This window comes from Poecile atricapillus, chromosome 1, assembly GCF_030490865.1.
Source record: "Poecile atricapillus isolate bPoeAtr1 chromosome 1, bPoeAtr1.hap1, whole genome shotgun sequence".
NCBI classification, from domain to species: Eukaryota; Metazoa; Chordata; class Aves; order Passeriformes; family Paridae; genus Poecile; species Poecile atricapillus.
In genome coordinates, this window is record NC_081249.1 from 141,742,071 (window position 1) to 141,756,798 (window position 14,728).

Genomic DNA, 14,728 nt, shown 5'->3' on the forward strand with positions numbered 1-14,728 from the left:
CTTGCAGTGGGAAACTGCAGATCACTTTGCTTCCATACAATAGGAAAAAAAACCAACCCTAATAGTTGGGGAAGATGAAACAGGGAAACCTTATGAATATGATTATTTAGCAAAAGGTTCTGAAAATATGAAACCTAGGATTGAAGTAGAATTGAAAACTAGCTTTGAGCTATAGGATACTGAGTGCTAGTTATTATATAACCAAAGAACAATAGCCTAGCCAGCTGAAGGAGAATCCCTGTTGATTGAACAATACCCTTCTGCTGACAGTGAATCCAAAGGTCAAGCAACAAGAATTTGAAAAGTAGCTTTTAGAGTTTAAAATGTAACACTGTATGGTAATGTAGTAGTTCTTATAGGCTATATGCAAATTCTATAGAATGGTTGGTTACTGGGAATTAGACTATTCACTATAGAATAAGATGTATTGTAACAAGAACTTTGCTCTCTTAATCTCTTTACTTCTCTTACTCTTACTCTTACTCTCTTACTTAACTTCTTACACTCTCTTACCTGCTCTTCTCATAGCCTCTCTTAACTCGCCCTCTTACTTACTACTCTTATTCCCTGCTCTTACATGCTTGTCTCTTACTCTCTCCTACCTTCTTCCCCCATGCTCCCCGACTCCTCTCTCCACTCTCTCCCTCTCTGACCATGTTTACACTGTGGCTGGCAGCGTAAATGGATCCCTTCCTCCCTCCACCTAAATAATAAACTGCTTGTACCTGAAGAGCCTGACCCTGGAGAAGTCTCTCACCGCAAACGTGTATTGTACATCTATACCTAATGAGCAGGCAGCAGCCCTTTCAGTTTCATACAAGATGTGTATGTGGGGAAATATCACACAGATTACACCTTGGTAGCCTCCCTGCCAGCATGCCCAATCAGGACTGGCATCACCAGTATGTCACTGGCAAAGCACTCCGCAAATTATCTCGCTCAAGTTTCTTATTCTATAAATTCCTCCTGAAGCATTTGCCATCATATTGTCTTTATGACCAAAATGCTATATACATACATACATCTGTTAAGGACTTTCTCTGACAGGTCGCCTAAGCAGGATTTTTTTTAGCCCCAGGCTACTCCTAGGTGTTCTTCCAAGTTCAGGGACTGTGGGCAGCTCACTTGCATCTGTTATTATGCCTTATCCTGTACATATCACATTAAGCATACATGGCAGTTTAGAAAAAAATAACACAATCTTTTCTCCAGAGTTACAAAATACACGTGAAATTATCATTCAGGGATAAATCCATATATTACAAAGAAAGTGAAGGGAGTAGTGGAGTCTTTGCCTTCAGAGAAAGATGTCCATTTAAGGAACAAGATCTCCATTAAGGGAGATCACATTTTATATATGCACATGATAATACATAAATATATAAAATACAATAATGTGCAATGTATACACAGATATTTATCACAGATGTTGGGAGCCTGGAGGTGGAGAGGAATCCCAGCAAAAAGTTCTGTGTGGGAGAGACACAAAAGGAGCAGCTGAGAGACAATATTGGCAAAAAACAGCATGTGAATTTGTGGGCAGAAAGTTGTGTGGGCAGAGTTGTTTACAGCCTTGAAAGCAAGGATGGGAAATATGAATTTAATGTGGATTTTCTATAGAATACTTTGAGATCTTTTTACTTGATTAGCAATTCTAGACTGCTCTACCTTCTAATCTAGGCTGCTTCTTCTAAGAACCTCCTAAGTCCTTTAGCTTGTAAAAGTCAGGGCAAGGGACTCATCCAGTATTGTGATGGGAAGCTTAAATGCCCAATATATGCAAAACTCCATCAGCCAAGATTTCCCAAGAATGTGTGTCAGCCCACGTGGTCTCTGGTTTGCTCAAATTGCTATTTTCTTGCAGAAATGTCTGGATATTTTTGGTTTTAGTCATGAAACAGTCAGGTGTTAGAAGGATGCATGACAGCTAGTCTTCCACCCTTAAGAAACATATTTCATATATTACGGCAAATAATGACACCATTTTTGTCAAAATGGATAAAAGACATGCTGCTGACACATGGATATGAGAAAATGTCAGGGAAAGAAACGATCTCACTCCTGTTGCTGGATTCACCTAATGGACAGTAAATATATTGCAAAATTACACTGTGTACTTTCAGTGCATTAATTCCCTGCATCAGAAGGGTGCCAGGGGCAGTCTTTCCACTGTACATGCTGCCTTTGAGGCATGCAGTCTTTGAGACATCAGGCAGGTTCAAAATCTCACAGATAAGACTTTTGTCCTAATTGAGAACAAGGGCAGTGTATTATGTGTCTCTCAGATATCTTGGTAAGTACCATGCTTCTCTAAACTTTTCTATCCTGAAACTTGGAATTGATGGCAAGTGTTACTCTTACATCCTTGGGATCTGCTGACAGCTGCAGTTTATTTTGGGTGGGACCACAATGATGGGTAGAAAAGGAAACCACAAAAATGCTTTATGTGTCAGAAGTCTCCACGATCAGTATAAGCCTGGCTTGATAAATCTTCTCCAAAACCCTTGACCTAGGCTGGCAGGCAGAATATGTCCAAGGTGAGACAATATAGTATTACAGTAATTCCCGGTTCCTACAGGCCTGCAGGGAGCTTAGTGTGGGGACAGCAGCCCCAAAACAGAGTTTATTTACATCTATGGAAGTGTGTGGTTTAACCCCAGCCAGGAACCATTCCCCACACTACCACTTGTTCACACACACCCACCTCAGTGGGATGGGAGACAGAATCACAGCAGAAGTGATAAAACTGGTAGGCTGAGATAAAGACAGTTCAATAGGTAAAGCAAGAGCTGTGCACACAAGCAAAGTCAAATAAGGAATTAATTCAATGTTTCCCATCCAGCCAGGTGTTCAGCCATCTCCAGCAAAGCAGGGCTCCAGCACACGTAACAATTACTCAGGAGGACAAAATGCCATGACTCCAAACATCCCTGGCTTTCTTCCTCTTCACCCACTTTCATGTGCTGAGCACATTGCCGTACGGTGTGGGATATCCCTTGGGTCAGTTGGGCTCCTGGCTGTGTTCCCTCCCATCTAACTCGTGCACCCCTGCCCTCCTCGCTGGGGCAAGGAGCAGAAAAGGCCTTGGCTCTGTGTGAGCACTGCTCAGCAGTAATGAAGCCACCCCTGCTATCAACCCTGTGTTTAGCACAAATACAAACACAGCCCCATACCAGCTACTGGGAAGAAAATTAACTCCATCCCAACCTAAACCAGCACAGAGGATAAAGTCTTCCTGTGCCCACACAGAGCAAGCTCATTGCAATCAACAATACAGGAATAAAATAATTGAGATTGCAGGCTTCTAGTCACAGCAGGAAGTACAGGAGGCTAAATTTGCCCCCCTCAGAGAACCTCACCTGTCATTTCATGTAAGTAGTTTCAGAAGCAAGAAAGCAATTCACTCTCCACAGTGCTCACAGATTTTGCATTTTCTGAAATAATTCTAAAAATTGGACTAAATTGTCATATGTGTAAGACATGAATGTTCATCAGCGTAGGCTTAAATGAGGTCATAATCTACTTGTTTGTCATCTTTGGAGGGACATTTTGTGCCCAAGCAGTGAAATAGTGGAGACACACTAGTTTTTACAGCCTATAGCACAGAAGGGACAATTTTAGCTACCAGATTGTCCAGTCACCTTTGATTTCCCCTTCTCCCCCACAAATAACTAAATATGTGCCTGCAGCTCGATTAAAAGGAAAGCTGAAACCCAAAGACAAATGTAGAGTTATACTACACATACAGACAGAAGATGCCTTAAGTGTTTCATGGCTGGAACAGATAGTGAAATTACTAGCCTCTACCAATGGGCATCAATATAAAGCTCCCACATCCTTGGCTAAAAGCCAGCCTTCCCGCAGCATGGATATCTACAGCACATGGAACACAATCCAGACACAACTCCTTCACATGACCAGCACTCACATCCATGTCCTTATGAGACTGTGCCAAGTGGGTGCACATCTCCATAAGGTGGGGTAAGGAGTCCTCAGGAAAGAGATACTAGGGATGAAGTTACAAGCAAAGTAAATTGTGCTGACAGGCTGGATCTGTGTTGTAAATCATCAATTGCCTGGTTTTTGCCAACACAGTGTTAAGCATGTTTTTTGCTTGTCTGCGCCAATCAGCTGCACAGACCTGGCAAATAAACCTTCAAGTCGGTCAGGAAACATTTTTTTTACTTTGTACCATAACACTACCGCATTTCCCTCTCAGTAGGAAAGCAGCAGAAAACAGATGACAATTATTTTTTTATAGAAACTCATTTAATAAGAAGTAACTACCTCTCCTAAACTCACATTATTTGGAACTACTCTCTCACTGAGCCTCATTTTATTCACAGACTTGCAATAACCCAATCAAGTCCAAAATCTCTACCCACTCTTGGCCATTCAGAGAACTTCTTTCTTTGCAGAACTTATTATAGCACACTTCTATTTTCTTCATAGCTGGGGAGAGGTGCCTGCAACACTGAATTAACAGAGCTCATTTAACACTGACCCAGTGCACTCAGCAGCAGCTGAGAAGGGGACCTGTTTCAGACAGACACAGCTCGCCTGCTACAAGAGCTGCAGAGGCAAGGACACTATTTTGGTCACTTTTCTCAGGGCTAGCAATGAAAAGTAACGTTCTCAGAATTTCTGAAGCAAAAATCCTGGTTCCCAGAAGTAACCTGCAAGCCACTCATCAAAGGCAGGAGTGTAGCCAGGTATATCTGGTCTCAGGCTTTCCTCAGAGACAGATGCTCCAGGAACATTGCAGAGAGGGGAGAAACAGCAATAAAATTATGTCTGCTTTAATTATGTCTATCCCTCTCTTTGTCTGTGATCTTTGCAGAGGAAAAGATTTCAGATCTGCTGGGAAGGGCAGGGGTCAGGAGCCTACATGAGGCAGGGAGCTGCATGGAGGGTCCAGGAGGTGACTTCTCCCCTCCTACCATCCCAGCCTCCTAAGACAAGGGGCACAGTGTGCACACACCAACTTCACCAGATGCATCCATGAACAAGACAGAGCTCTTGCCATTTCTGTGGGGATCTGGCCTTGCTCCAGCCCTGCCCCGCCTCCCTGATCCCCATTTGTCAGAGGAGAATTTCCTGGCAAAGTGGTAAGAGAAGGGGAGCAGAAACTGCCGTGTTATTTGGGGGAGTGCTTCCGCCTCTCTCCTATGGTAAAAAGGAGTTGGCTCTTCTGTCTCATTCCTCTTCATCCATGCCTCTTCCTTCCCTCACAATGCCACACTACCAAGAGGGAGCATCTTCACTCCCCTCCCTCACTCCCACTGCAGCCAGCCCTACAGATTAGCCTGAGGAGGGTGAATCCCCACCACAGTGGTGGCAAATAAGTGGAACAAGGCACACCAGGTGCACCATGGACATTAAGCAGACAATGGGGAAAGGAGAGGCTAAAATGGTTTGAGTTGTCAGCACATTGTGAATCACTGTGCCAAGTGAGACAAGAGAATGTGGGATCAGCACAGCAGAAGCTTGTCACCCTGAGAATCAGAAAGTAACTACAAACATAGGTGTTTATACATTCCAGTAAAGATACGCCTTTTGATGGACGTCTCTCATGGCCAGTGCGGTTGGGAAGATGTTAACCTGACTATCCAATCCCTGGCCATGGTCAGAAACCTATAAATACTGAAAGAACAAATAAATGATTCTCTTTCTTTCACCACACCTCGAGCTGCGTCCGTGTGACTCATTTTGTGTCCCACAGTGACAGAAGCTCTGTCGCTCTATTAGGAACGGCTGGGAAGAGATGACACAGACTCTCTAGGAGTCAATCAGGAGAATTTCTCTTAGTTTATTGCTTCAGGTCTGTTTTATAGACTGATACGTGGAAAGTACAGAAAGGAAACTCTCATTGGTTAGCAAACTACTAGATTACCATCATTGGTCAGTGGGGCACACTACCCCCTGACTTTCTTCTGCAAAGAAAACAAGGGACAGACAAACAGCACCTGGCAAGGCTGTTTTCTGTCTCTGAGGATTGTTTTAAATCCTCCCCATGAATTCTCAGGCTACTTTCTCAGGCTGGACTGAGAAAGCTATGTGGCCTGCAATTCTACAGGCACTTTGCTGCCTGCTTCAGAGTTAGCATCCACAAAGCTCAACAAATTTGGAGAGCTGTGAGGAAGACAAAAGGTCACTATGAGGAAGTGCCATAAACAGATTGGCATGGCTTGGTCTCATGAGTACATAGCAAGGGTTTGTACTATGTTAGCTGCAGTACTCCTCTGTGAGTAGCACCCTGCCACCCTCATCTCTCACCACCACTGCTCTGGACTGCACTGCTCCAGTGAAAATATACACAATAGTAACTCTTTACCAGTATGTGATATTTATTGTTGGAGGATTTTTAACTATGTATTTTCCAAACACGGGGAATCCTATTTTCTGGCTCTGAGCAACACAATGGCCTTCATTTGTGAGGAGATTCTCTCTCACAGCCAGGCTTAGCTGTGTCACGTCAGATGGGTATTTCTTGCAGACTCAGGAAGCTCCAAATGACTTTTTAACTTTTTTTTATAGGGTACATAGGCACCCTCCTCGAATTGCTGATTTTATTGTTGTTTGCAGACTACAGGTCGGCTGGGAGTGTTGACCTGCTGTAAGGCAGGAAGGTTTTGCAGAGGGATCTGAAGAAGCTGGGCCAAGGCAAATTGCATGAGGTTCAGCAAAGTGAATGTCCTGCCCTTGGGTCACAATTAACCTGTGCAGTGCTACAGGATGGGGGAAGAGTGGCTGGAAAGCTTCCCAGCAGAAAAGGACCTGGGGGTGCTGGTCAACAGCAGCTAAACATGATCCAGCAGTGAACAAGCAGCCAAGAAGACCAGGAGGAATAGTGGCAGCAGTGTCAGGGCAGTGATTGTCCCCCTGTACTTGGCACTAGTGAGGCCACACCTCGAATCCTATGCTCAGTTTTGGGGGCCTCACTACACGAAGGACATTGAGGTGCTGGAGTGGGTCCAGAGAAGGGCAATGGAGGTCTGGAACAAAATCCTTCTGAGGACTGGCTGAGGGAGCTCAGGTTCTTTAGCCTGGAGAAAAGGAGGCTCAGGAGGGACCTCACTGCTCTCTCCAACATGAAAGGATGTTTTAGCCAGGTTGGGATTGGTGTCTTATCTCAGGCAACCAGCAACAGGACAAGAGGAAATGGCCTCAAGTTGTGCCAAGGGAGGTTCAGGGAAAAGGGAAAGATTCCTCACTTTAGAGGTTAGAGCGTTTAGAGGTTTAGAGTGGTTAAGCATTGGAACAGACTCCCCAGGGAAGCAGCGGAATCACCATCCCTAGAAGTGTTCAAAAAATGAGTGAATGTGGCACTTTGAGATATGGACTAGTGGGTATGGTGGTGTTCATTCAAAGACTGGACTTGATATTCTTGGAGGTCTTTTCCAAGTTCAGTGATTCTATGATTCTAGATTTTAACATCTCATGATATTTTATTTACAGATTAACCATTCTTTGTAAAACATGGGAAAGAAAAGTACCTGCATCACTCAAGGAGTTTTCAAAGCAGTTTGCATTCAGTACATGTAACATAGAGTAGTCTTTTCCTCATCCCATGTTGCTTGTCATCTGTGTGTCTCTCTGGAGAAGACAGGCAATGATTTACTAACACCTGTGCAATTGCAACGTCAAAATCCAGCTCCTGAAATACAAAGCTTAGCTCTGTGATATACGGCAAGACATCCAAAAATACATACATCACCACAACAAAACCTGCCTGGGACCAGTCCTTTATCAACTCAGGTATCAGGGTCCTTCATTAATGCAAACTACTACTGGCTGCTGAAGATTTTAATACCAATGTGTCTGCACTGTATAATGTTAACTAGCTATGAACTTCTTTATGTTCTCAGGTATATCCTGAATTTTTGGTTTTTTTGAGGGGGGAGCTCAGGAGTAATAGAAAAGAATTCTTCAGTTAAATAAAACAAGAAACTTAATCAGCTGTAAAAGATTCACACATACTGATTTGTGGGCAGAAGAACTGTAATTTATTAACATGATATTTGACATCCTGAAAATTCATTTAAGTTGAAACAGCCCACAACATAACTGAAAGTTAAGCAACATAAAATCTATTTATTGGAACAAGTTCTTGGTCAGTCTGGCAATGTTATGAAAGGGTGATAAGATGATTCATGCATCCCACTACAAAATTCCTTAAATTTCTGTAGGAGTAAGAGCCAAGGCATTAACTGATTCTGTTAAACTTCTTTCCTACTCTGCCTGTTCCTTTGAGCAATACCTGTAGGGACTTAAGATTCATAGTCAACATTTTTCAGTAATGTCCTTGAAATGAAAAATGATCTTTGGCAAGCATGCAAAAAGACAAACACAAGCCATTGGCACTTATAGCTTTTCATATCGCTACGCAGTTATATAGTAAGCATTTTCACTGCTGTTCCTACAATCTGTTCCAAGAATCTCAGGAATTTGCAAAGTGGGTTGCTGGGTTTTTCCTACAGTCAGGAATCTGAGGAATCAATTCTTATTCCCTGGGCACCTAATAATCCTTGACATTCTCAATTAACAACAGGAACAATAGCTGACGTTACAATATTTATGATGATGTGGGATTTTTTTTCAACTCCTTCCCTAAGCTGTTTCTTTGCCTTTTAACCCATCTCCCATCAATTACTACATAAGGTGGGACTCTGGTATCATCTAAATGTTAAAATATGGTGGAGGTATTAAGGATAATTACCTTTCTATGTGTTTTGTGCTAGGCAGGTGAAACCCAAGGGAGAGGCGGGAGAACTGAACCGTTGTGCATTCTGTTTGTCAGCAAATGACTCAAAGTCAGCCAGTCCCTGAACAGACACAGACCTTGGGGACATCTAGGCTTGTTCATGGGAGAAGAGATAGATAGCACGTAGGGGTACAAATCATACAGATCTGTGAGAAATTAGACTTACCCTACTTATTCTGTACCTCTTGGAAAAACTCATCCTAACTCTGTGTTTTAGTAAAGGTTTGGTGTATCTGCCAGATGAGATTTTTTCCTCTTTTTTTTTTTCATTTTGATGTTCACATTTAGTGTTTGGAGGCCTCTTGCAAAGCAAAATCTTCCTTCATCTTGCAGATCTACATAGCAGTAAATCTGAATTTTATATTGTCATGTCTAGTTTTCTTTCAGTGGCATTTCTCTCAGCTTTTTCATTATTATTAGGTTACCTCTACAAGGAAAGCCTGTGCCGGAACTGGCAGATTTTACTGCATGTCTAAAAGTCTGCCTGAGAGTTGGTATTCACTGTCAGTCCCCAGAACTTTCCAGTTTTCCTGCATTGTAAACTTTGATTTTTATCTCAGAAGTCAGCATTCAGTAGCTTTGACAGCTTCATGACTTTTGAATACAATTTGATTAACCATACTTTGCTTTGTCATATTCAAAATAAAGCTCCTCCTCCTCCCACTAGCTCGCACCCCCCTACCTCCCCAAATTTTGCTTTGATTTGCACAGGTATTCATTACTATAGATCAGTTCTTTGTTTATTGTATTCAGAAGCAATTATGTGTATCATATTGAATTGCCCTGTATCTTATCTAAATGTTCCTTCCAAGTGGAACGAAATACTGCTTCTCATTTGGTTACATTTTTCTTCTCCTGGATGGTTACTTTATATGACAGCAGATACTTCTTTCTCTGCGCTACTGGGATAATCACTCACTCTACTATTAGCAAAATGCCCATCTTAAATACCTTCCTAAAGTGCTGACATTGTGCTCCAAATCTCTGCTTTCTTCCAGCCATCCTTGTACAATTCCAGCTTATGCTAAAAAAAACTGTGTAAGTTCCAGTGTAAAATTCTGTTAATTTTGAAATTATAAAAGGAGCATGCTTCACTACATAAGTTTCATACCCATCGATATTTCTTTCATGTAGTATTGATCTGTTTATCAACCTACACAAGAAATCCATATTTCCTCCCTTATTTATATTCTACAGAAAATTCTTGTCCCTGTAGCTTCAGGATCAGATGTACAATTTTAGCTGGTAGTAAACAGAAAAGTTTCTACAATGTGAGCAAATCTGGAACTCTTGCTGGCTTGATAGGTACACTTCAAACACCCTTACTGGAACCAGTTCTAACTAATTAATTTTTAAATTTGAGGTATTTTCTGCCACAGCAAAGGAGATCTCAGGGAATATACAAGTAACTGTTTTTGAGGACACTCAGGTCTGTATTTCTGCCTGTGCTGAAAATTAACCTGTCAGGAGCAGATCCTTTGCATTTGCTGTTTGCCTGTGTTAAGTAAATCTTACATTTGATTCTCAGTATCAACAAAGCTCCTAATACAGTATGTGATGACTCTGTTCTATAAAAGGAAATTAAGAATTAATTTATTAAATGTGCTTTTGAAAATATAGTTCATAAGATGGGTCAGGTAAGTCATCTCACCCTTCCAGTAGCCTATGGGAGGGGAAACATATATTCTTAGCAGGAAAAAAAAATGTGACGGAAGAGTTGTTCAGCACTTCCATCACTGGTTTAAATGCCATGTGAGATTGTTACTTTTGCTAAGATCACATAAAACCCTGTACAGACAAACCTGTTTAAATATTTCTGTTGTGAGAGGATTTTTTATTTTCATAAGCAGAAGTTTTTGAGTACCAGGGAGTTTAATTGCTGACCAACTACACAGATTTTTTTTTAAGCTACTTTGGTTCCCTGGATTTCATGGGCACCTGAGTGACTATCCTTGAACGGAGGTGATTCAAAACAGCTTCTGTGGTGCTCTCCTTGTGCTGGGAAGCAACTCAGTAACAAAGATGTCAAGGCTAGCTGCAGGACAGGCAGGGCAGAAAGTGAGCAGATGTACAAAATTAACAGAGAAATTAAAGATTTCTTTTATCAGCAGTGCTCCATTATTTTTCCTTCATAGCAAGCAAAGATCAGCCTGCAGACCTAAGAGAAAAGATGCTGCTCCAGGCAGCCCCTGATACAGTCAGCCCTAGATCTATATCTGTAACACCAGTCTCTGTCCCACCTTTTTCTTAAGATCAGAAATGTATTTCAACAGTTAATGAGCCATTTGTAACAGCTGAAAACACACAGGTGTTATTGCCCCTTGGTTAACTTGTCTGGATAAACCCCTATTAAACAGCCAAGTTGACGCCCAAGGTTTAACATCTGCAAACCAGATTTAAAGTATGATTAATATCAACATGGATTAAGGCAGAGATTATTCTGAATGAGGTACAGGCTTGTACTCAGTAGCATCTAAAGAAACAGAAATTTCTTATGTAGAGACTCAATCTCATTATTCAGACACATACGAGAAATCAAAGAGACTTTTATAATATCTTTCACTTTACCTTTGTTGTTTTCTTTTCCTTGGGTACATTAAAAAAATAGCTACAGGCAGCTGGCTGCACTATGTGATGATAATTTAAACTTCAATTTTCTGGTAGAACACCGATTCTTTGGTTCTGTAAAATCCAAAATATTTGGAGCAGTCTTTGGGAACTAACTCTTACTCTGTAATTCCATGGAGAATCTAATGTGAATATCATTTTCTGCTGCGTTTGCAGCCTATTCAAAGTTATCTTGTTCTAATGCAAAAAAGTCTTAAGCAGAACTGAAACTTACTGGTCTGTTTCCAGTATGCATGCCCCAAAATGAGTGATAAGCCAAAAACTGTTTATGATGAGAAATAGTTTTCATTCTTTCAGTAGTAGATGGCAACTTTAACATTTTATTTTGATCTTTTATTGTGATGTCATCCTCTCAAAATAAAATAATAGATAATTAAGAAAGAAAATGTTTACATAAATATTTGCAGAAAAATTTAAATGCCCCATATTTCTGTGTGAGCATGAAGAAGAAAAAAATGTACACAAAGAGGTCAATCCGTGCCATTTTGTTAAATTGCTACATGGTGGACGAAAAGGAAAGGGGATGGTGTCCACTGTAATGCATGCATTTATATCAAACCTCTTGTATAAATAATGCTTGTAAAAGAATTTGTTGAACCAGATCCTTGTAGAGCTGGGGCTTAAGTCCTTGGTGGAAGTAAATAAACTAATTTGATGTGAGAGGAGTGTTTGACGAGTACGAAAAGAATAAAAGGGCTTTTTGAGTAATCAGGGTTTCAGTAATCAGCTTACAGGAAACAAATGTCAACTTGCTAGAGGTCACTTCACCTTCATATGACAGGCATTCATCGTGGAGGTGTCACAGCCTAAGCTGTGCACAGTGACTGCTGTAGAGGAACAGAGGGTCCTTTCCAATAACCAGAACTCCAAGAGTAATCCAATTGACACTGCAGAGCTTTGCAGCAGATAGCAAACAGAGGTGGTTTACATCTAACAAGGTATCCAAAGGTCTTGTGTGAGATCAGTTAGAGCTTGGAATTGGGAATAAAACATAAATGAAAGTAAACCTCCACATCATTAACATAACAGAACTGGTGATGAATTTATCATTACAGAACAGGTGATGAGTTCTCCGGAAGTCCAGTGTAGAAGTTTTGTTGATGCCCCTCCTTGTTTCACCAAATATTGAAAACTCTGTTATCTCATGGTCACTGTACCTCAGACAGGCCCTAACCACCACATCTGCCAGCCCTTCTCTGCTTGGAAACAGGAGGTCTGTAGCATGATATCGCATGGACTTCCCATTTCCTCCAAAGGGCAGAGAAGCATCTGGGCGATTCCTGCCTCATCACGTCAAAACAGCATTTACAAATCTTGAAATAAGTACTGAAGTCTTCTGAATGGCCCCTGCCACCTTGGTATTGAGAAGGTGTCCAATGTCTTCTGAGTTCCCAGGCAAGATAACGGCATAAGGAAATTTTGCCCAAGTATCTCCCAGTTCCCTAAAATTATTCTGGATGCTCCTACTTGAATCTCAGATTGGTGCACGCAGTTTCACTGAATATGCCTGCCCAGATCTCCCCCAGATTCTCTTTGGCCCTTGGGATGGGAAGTCACCACATCAGTCTTACTCAGCTTTTGCACTGATCTGGAGCGACCACCTGTAGGAGCATGAAATAAGTTTGTTCTCCAAGATCTGTTAAGCTTCTGGCCTCTGCCAGAGGCTGATATATGACTTATTAATACCAACTTTGATGATGAATTTCAATTTAGAATTTGGGCAGTGACTTCTCTGAGTACTGGGGCATGAACATTTAACAGAAATTCACCAGTCCTTTCTCTCTTGCATTTTTCTGTCAATATGGTTTCTCTCGCCCACTCAGAGAAAGTGAACTGATTTGCCATAGTCTGTAATTATTGGAGGAAGAGCAGGAAGCATTTTGAAACCTCAAAAAGTTACAGGAACAATTTAAATCATCAACAGGTTCAGTTATGCCCCAGCATGTGCAGTTGAAAACAGAAACTTTCTGTGACGTGCCATCATTATCCTCCTCTGATGGTGGTATAAAATTGTGCACAATGGCAAGAAAAGCAAAGAGCCCAAACCAACTGACTGCTGTGATAAGAGAGAAAATCCTGAAGTGAGCAGGACTGCAGTGGGATTGTGACATTTTAATGATAGTTTAGAAATACAAAAATGTCTGAAGTGGAGATAGTCAGTCATCTATTCATTCTCTTTCTGTGTGAATATCAGTCACCTGACAGAAGCATAAGGTAAAATTTATCCTCTAGACTTTCAGTTGTGTAGAGAGAGATTTAAGAAATTATTTTAAACCAAATACTTTTGTCTGAGAATAATGTAGTGTGTTTTAGTTTTGCTTCTACAAAGTTCTGTGTATAATCAGTTATAGCAACACTTTGCACTTGACCCTGCTTTCTTCTTATTTTTCCTCTATGCTCACAGTACCTGAACTATACTTAATGACTGATAAACCCCCAAAATAATATCTTCCTAAGTTTTTTAGGATTTTTCCGGTAAATCTCATGATGAAAGGCTAGAAATGCTGCCAGTCTGACATAAAACTGTTATAATAGGCTGTTCAATACAAAATTATAGCTATCAGGCTAAATTAGTAACTATTGTTTTGCAACTGAAAGTGATGGCGTTATGAGGGTGGATTAAGGTGGGGAGAGAGAGGGAGTGCTTGAGTATAGGTGAGGAAGGTTTAGGATAGAGAGAGATATCACAGCTGTACTGAGGAAGTAAGTTCTGTTAAAAATGTGATGTTTCAGTCAGTGCAGCCTCTAGGCTGCCTTCAGGACTCATTAAAAACAGTTTCCATCACTTCCACTAGGGCTTTGGGAAGCTAAGAACTTTGAAAAGCTTTTTAAAAATATATCTTATATCCAGGAAAAATGTAGTTTTGAGAAAGCAGTGGAAGAAGTGTAGAGGAGAGAGTATTCCACCAGAGTGTCAAAGAAGGAAATTAAATATGTATGTTTGGGTTTTGGGGAGATCTGTAGCATAAAAAGCCTATTTGTGGAACACTGTATTTGCCTTACATCCAGTCACACCACAAGATTTCTTGGTTTAGTTCAGGAAACAAAAAGTTTTGAAATAGCTGTTTGCTTAATATAGTTGCATAAAATAGTAAAACTGAGATAACAGTATCCAGTCTGTCATTATTAGAAGGCATCAGACAACTGGCACTAAGCCTGCAAATAGTGAGCATCTGGTCAGGCCAAAGTGGGCTGGCTTCTGCTTGTGAGAGGAAATAACCCTTTGGATCACATTCATTCCAGCCCATGCCAAAGGGATGCTGCAAACAGCAGGTGTACACCAAGACCTACAGTCAGGACAAGATGTCCACTTCACTTCCAGCATTCCTCATGGAA